Raw genomic sequence first — 8,402 nt, forward strand, 5'->3', positions numbered from 1 at the left:
GCTAACTCACTTTAACCTCTCTGAGCCTCAGTTTCCCCTTAGCAGAAGAGTTATAACAATGATGTCTACCTCACTGGGCTGTTATGAGAATTAGACGAGATAACGCATCTAAAGCATATGTCTGGAAGAGATATAGGGCTCACAGATGTTAGCCAAAGACCCGTATATAATTACCATCTCTGTTTTTCAGATTAGGAAATCAAGGCTCAGAGAAGGTAAGCATCACACAGTGAATAAATGAGGGCATTATCATTCAAACCCAGGCCAGTTGATTATGAGGCTGAGTTGCTGACATGCTTAGGGCCTCCTGCAGAGATGGGACGGATGCCTGCTTCGAGCAGCCCTCTCCTGACTTTCCAACAGCACCTGCCAATGACAGAAAGCCAAGTTTCCTTCTTCCAGCCGGGGAGTTGTTTTGTTTAATGAGGGCTGGGGTCTGAGACTCCCCTCTAGCCCTTCCCATAACCCCGCTGTAAACTGGAGTACCGCACCCCTCCCACCCCCTATTCCTTGCCAGCCTCTGCAAAGCAATGTCTTATATAGACAGTGCACTGGGGTCAGGGGCAGGAGTAGCCTTGGTGCTCCAGAGCTGAGTTTTAAGACTGAGTTACAGTTTGGCTGGTCCTGAAGAGAAAATCTGAGTCTGGAGGCTGAGACCTGGCCCTGTGGTACTCTGGGGCCTTGGGTCCATCAAGGAGCTGGTCTGAACCCTGGATCTTCACAGAGTTACAGCTGGGAGACATACAGGTCCATGAACTGAGACAGAGCTGGGATCAGAGGAATAGGCCTGAACCTTGGGGTCCCATAGGTTGGGGGGCACTGAGCTATGACTCCTTCCCATTCCTATCTTACCCCTCTGTCTACCCTGATCCAGCCCCATTCCCACTCCCACTCCCACTCCCACTCCCAGCCATTTCTGTCTCCTGTTCACGAATCCTGATTGAATGAGAGGAAGGAGAAAGGGAGGAATGGAGGAGAGAGCTGTGGGGGAAGCAGAGTCCACTTTGTCCACGTTAAGCAGTTCTCGTTCTACGAATGAGGTAATGTGGGCTGGGGTGGAGGAAGGCAGGTGGAGGGAAGCACTGGGCAGGGCAGCCTGGGATGGGGTTGCCATGGGAACAGCAGACTGTCAAGAGCCTTGCCTTCAAAGCTGAGGTGCAAGAGTGTTGCAGGTTCCTGGGGGAGGCGGATGGTGTGTGTGTGTCTCGGGTGGGGGAAGAGTTCTGATGTGAGCCCCCTGAGACTCCAGCTCCTGGATTTCAGATCAAAACCCTAACCTGAGAGGGAAGCGGCATCGTGTAATGCTTCCTGGCAGACGCCCCTCAGCCTCAAACCCTGTCTTGCCGAGTGTAAGGCAGGGATGGGGGCGGAATCTACACTGTGGGGGAAGCTGTGACGGAAGTCCTCTGCCAACACTTACCCCCTCTGAATAGGGCAGAAGGGAAAGGAGGAGGGGGCCAGGCACAGGGGCTTTGCTTTATCCTCTAGACCCAGGTTAGGGGTCAGGCTCCTCAATGACACTGCCACCTGAGGCTTCTGGCTCCAAATCCCCAAGGGGGGGCCTTAGAAGCTGGGAATAGGGCTCAGAGAGAAAGCCGGTGAGCTGTGAGCTCTCCAACTGCGGGATCACTGCCACCGCACACCACTGTGACCTTCCAGATACGAGGGGTGAGGAATGGCCCAGCAACCATGGGAATTGAGGGACAGGCTAGTTCTAAGACCCCAGGTAGCACGTGAGGCAGTGCGGCTGAGTTGTGGCCTAAGTGATATTTGCCTTTCACGGGGTTGGCCCAGCTAATTCAGACCCCAGTGAAACCTGAGGGTCTTTAGGTGGCACCCAGAATGCTGTAGCTGCCAATTCGGTCCCGGCTTTCTCACACTCGATACCCAGCCACCCACTCAGACCTTTCCAGAAGCACCGGCCAATTCCGAACAGCTCTCAAGTGCCTACTGCTCACCAGAGCTATGCTGGGCATTGCGAGGGGGTCAAATATGATGGGAGAGGCGGACGCAGACGGTGTACAGCCGTGGGTAGAAAGGCCACACCGGAATCCTGAAAACCTGTGTCTGAGTCCTCGTTTTGCTGTTTCTAATTGGGTGGCCTCAGTAAGTTTCTTAACTTGGGCCTCAGTTTCCTCAACTGTCAAATGGTGATGATAAGAGTACCAAGCTCATGGAATTGTGGGGAGAATTAAATGAGAAAATGTGCTTAAAGCTTTTAACCCAGGAAACCCTCTCTAAAGGTAGCTATTGTGATTAGCGTTAACCACGCAGAGTGCTGGCATGGAGGTAGGAGCAGAGTGGAGGGGAGCCTTGGAGAAAAGAAAACTTAATCTGCTGAGAGAATCGGGGAGGACTTCTTGAACACGGCACCTCCTGTGAGCCTGAGACAGGATAGGGGAAGGCTAGCTACAGAAGGGTGGGGGAGGAACAAGGAGCTTCAGTGAGGAGAGACATTTAGAGCTCTTGCTTTATTGTATTGAATCCTTACAGAAGGAATCGGCCACCTGAGTCTTCCTCTCCTACATCCTGGTTTCCAGAGGCTCTCCTGCCCACCGGAAACCCTGCCCTGGGGTCCTTTTTCTCTCACTCCCACTATTTCCTTCTTCCTCCTCCTTCCTTCTTCCCCTTAGGGAAGCCAGCTCAGAGACAGCAAGTTGCATGAATGGTGACCACTGTTTTGTGAGAGCTTAGCTCAACCAGTGGCAGTTCTGTCCTTTATGGGAGATTTGACAATATCCAGGGACATTTGTGATTGCCATGCTGGATGGTGGGGGGACGCTATTATCTTCTAGTGGGCAGAGGCCGGGGATGCTTCTAAACCTCCTATAATGCACAGGACGGCCCCCACAACAAAGAATTACTGGTCCCAAATGTCAATAGTGCTGAGGCTGAAAAACCTGCCTTAAGAGCTGAAGCTGGGGTGAAGTTCTGGCCCTCTTCGCCAGGCTCCGGATGCGAGACCTCCAAATCCCCACCTTAGGAGTCTCCGATCCCCCTCACCTGGCCCTTCTCTTCTGGTCAAGCCCTCAGCATCTTCTGGCCTCACATGCCCACCACTCCCTGGCTGATGCCCCTTCTCCCAGAGTCCTGCCCGCTTTTATCTTCTCCCTCAGCAGGGGCTGGGAGGGCCTGTCAGGCAGGAGTCAGCCTGCAGGCTGCAGGAGGCCTCAGAGACCAAGCTGCCTGCTGCACTCGGTGCTTCTGGCCCACTGATTGGCCGAGGCTGCTGTTTCCATGGTGATCCCCAGCAAAGCCCAAGGCCCCCCTTACCAGCCCCCCCACAGGCCCTATTCAGTGGCGAGAGCTACGACAGGCAGGTTAATAAAACAGGAGCTGCGTGAGGAGCCGGGCTGTGGGCCCGTGGTCCCAGCGTGGTGGCCCTCCCAGAGGAAAGAGGGAAGGATGGGGGTGGGGAGTGAGGAGCGGGCTTGCTGCCCAGTCAGCGCTCTACCTACTCCAGTCAATCTAGAGGACGCTACCCGTGGCAGGTTCTGGGGCTACAGTGGGCCTAGGAGAGTGGGAAGTTAGCCCCCGGAGTACACTTTCCTGCAGTGGCCTCTGGGGGCAGTGTCCCCTCCCCCCCCCATCAGGACCACAGAACCCCCTAACTGGAATGGGAGGAGTCTTGGGCATGGGGATGGGGAAGCGGGGAGATGGAGATGGGGTAAAGGAAAGAAATGGCTGTAAAAGATTGGAGTAGGAATCAGGAAGGAGATTGGGCTGAGATCCGGACAAGGTGGGAAGGGAGATGAGGCTGGGGACGGAGAAAAAGACAAGAAAGAAGATGAACGAGGAGTTAGGGATGAGGCTAAGGGAAGAGGAATTGAGTGGATGAAATAGAGGATGGAATATGGTAGGTACTAGGGATAGAAATGAGGCTGGGATGGGGAAGGAAGGGGAGCTGGTGAAGGGTGCAAGGCAGAGATGGGTTGAAGGTAGCAAGGTGGCAAAAAGAGATTGGGATGGGAGCTGAGATGGAGATGCAGCAGCAGGCAGTGAAGGGTATGACGGGGAGCCTCTGGGGGTAGTCATGGCCTCCAGCTTGTTCACTACTTATCCCAGCACACAGCCTGTCCAGGGTAGGTGCTCAGTATGTGTGGGCTTGTTACATGGTGCACAAAATGTGTGTGTGGAATGAAGGAATGGAGTGGGAATTGGTGGGCTGTAGATGCTGGGAGCATGCTCATGTTGGAATCAGTGACCGCAGCAACACCAATGCCACTCTCACGTTCCCCAATATCAACACGAAGTGCTTTTCATTCAGTACTTTCAACAATCTTTCGAGGTAAGCACTATTACCATTTGACAGAGGTTCAGAAAGTTTAGGTAACTTGCCCAGGGGCTCACAGCTCTGATCCCTGCTTCAGATGTGGTAGACATATGGTCAGCTTCTGTGTCTAGACCTGGGTATTTCTGGCTGGAGACCCAAACGATACAGATTGGTAGCAAGAAAGGAGAGGGAGTTTTGTGTCACAGGGGCTCCAGATGGAGTCTGGCTATGATGCTGAGCTGGATCTCAGGCTCCTGGGTTGCATCCCTGACTCAGTCACTTGCTGGCTGCATGAATCACTTTTCCTAACTGATAGAGCTGCCAGGTTTTCTGTTGCTTGAGGGCATCATTGCAGTCATAGCTCCCTCCCTATGACAGACACAGAGACCCTATAGCGGTTCTGGTAGTCTGTCCTTGAGGTCACCCATTTTGAGGCAAGTGGGGAGCCCAGAGCTGGTGCCCGAGGTCTGGAGTGAAAAGCTTTGGCTTTGGAATAAAACAGAATATCTTGGGTCTGCCATCTGTGGTATGGCCTTGGGCAGATGACTGAACTTCCCCAAGCCTCAGTTTTCCCATCTGTAAAATGGAGAAAACATTACCTTCTAGGATGATGATGTAGATCACAAGGAGATGATGTCTGTGAAATGCCTGGCACAGAGCAAGTTCTCAGTAGATGCTGGTTCCCTGCTCCTGGGACTAGGTTGCCTCTGCAGGTGCTTCTGTTTCTCCTTCTGGGAAATGTCTGATCCCTTCCTCTGGGCCCCAGAGGGGAAAAACAAGGAAAAAGGACCTCTTACCTCCTTAGTGTCTATATTGTCACCACTTCCAGAGGACTCAATGTAAGAGGTGGAAATTGAATTTCGTAGGCCTAGAAAAAGAGGTGTGATGGGTGAGCCCCAGGCAGAGAGGACACTTTTTTTCTCCTCAAAAGGGGTAAATGAATCCAGGCTGAAGGCATGAAGTGGGTGTGTACCCCACCATATCTACCCCCACTCCACAGCCCTGCTCCCATCCCCCGCAGTGCTCAGGAAGGCCACTGAGAGAGGCCAAGCCTAAGGACAAGATACAGAACCCTCCAGGTCCATGCCAACTGGCTGCTGCCCCCCTGGCCTGCCTGTGGCCAGTGCCAGTTGGTCTCTTGTGGGGCACAGCAGAGCGGCCAGGCCAGCAGCTAGGAGGGCAGAGGCGGCTGCAGCAACCTGAGCACTCGATAAACCATTAATTCTTAATAAACGACAGGCTGTGCATTATTTAACAATAATGATACTTTCTGTTCCATTATAGATTAAAACACCGGCCTCTTCTTATTAATCCTGCATTTCAAAAGCTTGTAAATCCTGCGCAGCCAGAGGAGATAAAAGCCAGCTCATCTCCATCCCAGGGCTGGCATGCTTGCACTGACACGGTGGCTCAGCAGCCAGGCCTGTGTGCTCACACGCGTGTGCCCTGGCCCACCCACCGCCTGGCGTCACGGACGGGAGATGGGAGCCCAGCTGCAGGTACGGGCTGCCTCCTCTCTCTGTCCTGCCTCCTCTTTCGGAATCTCTTCTCTCTCGTTTTTATTTCTCCCTTTCAGCATTTTTCTCTGAGTTTTCTTTTTCTGTTTATCTGTTCTGTTCTAGTTTCTTCCTCTCTCTTTGTGTATTTCTCTCTTTGTTTTTGTGCCTCCCCTCTTTCCTCTTCTCCCATCTCTCTCTCTCTCTCCCTCTCTCTCTCTCTCGTACATCACCAGCCTCTCCCTTCTTTATCTTCACACCATTCAACTAAACAGACCCACAGTATGCACACTCTATCCCCACATGGTCTGTGCTTCTCTCAAGGGTCCTCTGAGGGGGTGGGGTGGGAGAAGGAAAGAGAACTCCTTAGAAAAGGAGGCACACAGAAAACCCCGAGACCCCACAGGCTGGGTGGGTTCTGATCCCTCCTGACCTATTTGAGAGCTGAGAATACCCAGTGCAGTCCTCGGGGGATGCTCTGTGCCCCTCTGTATTACCACCAGGTTCTGTTTACACACTTCCCAGGGACAGGGAACTCACTACCTCAGACGGCAGCCTCTTTCATTGCCGCAAAGCTCCTATTATCCAAGAACATCTTCAGTAGGAACCCATAGTCCTTTCAGACCTCCTCTGACAAGTGATGGGTCTTTGAGAATCTGAAGGCTGCCATTCCAACCCCAGTGCCTCCGGTTTCACTGTTGACAGTCCTCCAGGCCTCGTATGTCAGTGGATTGAGTTCCCTCTCTATCCTGGTTCCACTGCTCTGTGCCACCAGGGTGTGTCAGAGAACTATTAAAGGTGGCTCCAGAGTTAACCACAAGCCCTTCTTCCTGTGGTGCGGCCAGAACAGAGGTCATCTAGCTCCTCCTCTCATCTGGGGATCAGAAGCCATAACTGAAGGCTTGGGAAGAAAATTTTTTCTGACCTTGACTGTCTCTCCCAAGGTTATTGCAAAAAATATCTTTCATCATTTATTGAACTTTTATTACATGCTAGGTATATCATTTATATTCCTTATCTCATTCAATCCTATGAAATTCATTCTAATATCATTCCCATTTTGCAGATGAAGAGACAGACTTGCAGAAATTAAGTTAACTTGGTCATGGTCACAGCAAAGTAAGTGGTAAAGCCAGAATTTGAACCTGGTACTGTTTGACTCTGAAGCATTTAAATTCAGTAAGAGACCGTAGCCCTACAGGGCTAACCTCAGATGTTCCCCCCACCCGAGCTCTTTGGAACTAAAAATGTCTTCTTGGTCCACTGGGCCCCCAAAGTCAGAGGAACCAGTGTCCCTGAGGCTAAACTTATTCTCCGGGATTAGACTAACAGTGTCCCACCGTGGGCTTGCTGGGCAGATGTACAGATCAGGTGGGGATCTCTGGCAGCTCTATTTGCATTTGGTGGACATTTCTTCAGATCGAGGAGGAAGAGACGGTCCCTGACACTAATTGACTGCTCCCACACGCCAGGCTCTATCATCTCCTTCCATCCTCATTACAATGCCGTACAGGGGGCGTTTGAGCCTATTTTAAAGAGTGGTAAATTGAGGCTCAGAGAGATTAAATCAATGGTATTCATGCTTACCCCTTGCTCAGGAGTCTTGCAGCTTAACTGAGATACTCCTTTAGTGTAGTGTAGTGTGTGTGTGTGTGTATGTGTGTGTGTGTGTGCGTGCGTGTGTGTGTGTGTGTGTGTGTGTAGAAATTGGGAGAGGAATAGGGGTCAGCTTCAAGAAACAGTTGAGGAGGAGAGGTGAGCGGCTTTCTTTTTTTTTTTGATATGCACAAACGGGAAATTTAACTTGATCCCTTGTGGTTTCTGGGCCAACCCCTGAGCGAAGTCAGATGGCTTTTGCAAAGGAAAATTTTATCCATTTTCGAGTTTTTATGGGGCTTCCTCAATGAGCAAAACCTCTCTTGTTGGTGCTTAGAGAGGATTTCTCTGTGTGGCCCACAGTGACGCTGTGTAATCTCCCAAAAAATATGATACTAATATTCGCTAGGTTAGGGTTAGTTATTTTTATGTCTTTGTCATTTTGTTTCTCAGCAGCTCTCTCTGCCGCCTGGAAAGGACGCGGCGGACACTTTATTTCCAGAGTCATATTTTTTAATTTTATCAAAGCAAATTTCACTCGTTCTCTGTATAAATTATTTAACTCATTTCTTTTAGGTTAAATGTCTCCATAGGAAGATAGAAAGTCTTTCCATCATATTTTCTTCCAGGATTTTAATCAGCTCCTCTAGATGGTATGAACTTCCTTCTCGGTCCTCCATCCTTCTCTGTCTTTATGTCTCTCCCTCCCTCCCTGTCCCTCCCTCTCCCCTCTTCTCCATCCTCTGGGTCCCTTGGCCCCATCCCAGCTTCTGTCTCCCTCTGAGTCTGGGTGGGAAGAATGAGGGGGAGCCTGAATATGCAGTGCCCTGCTGGTACACGGTGAACCCCCGCAGCTGGATGAATTACCTAAATTACCTAATGACACCCTTCCTCTGAGCTGAGGGGCTTGGCCAGCAGGGTGAGAGCTGAGTGTCAGGCCCTGCTTGCCTCCTCAGCCAGGTCTCTGTGCCCACCCCGAGTTGCTGCTCCTGCTTCTCCTAGACCTTTGCTCCCCCCACCCCCATTCTCCCTGCAGC

Source organism: Pteropus alecto, unplaced genomic scaffold, assembly GCF_000325575.1.
Source record: "Pteropus alecto unplaced genomic scaffold, ASM32557v1 scaffold78, whole genome shotgun sequence".
Taxonomy (NCBI): Eukaryota; Metazoa; Chordata; class Mammalia; order Chiroptera; family Pteropodidae; genus Pteropus; species Pteropus alecto.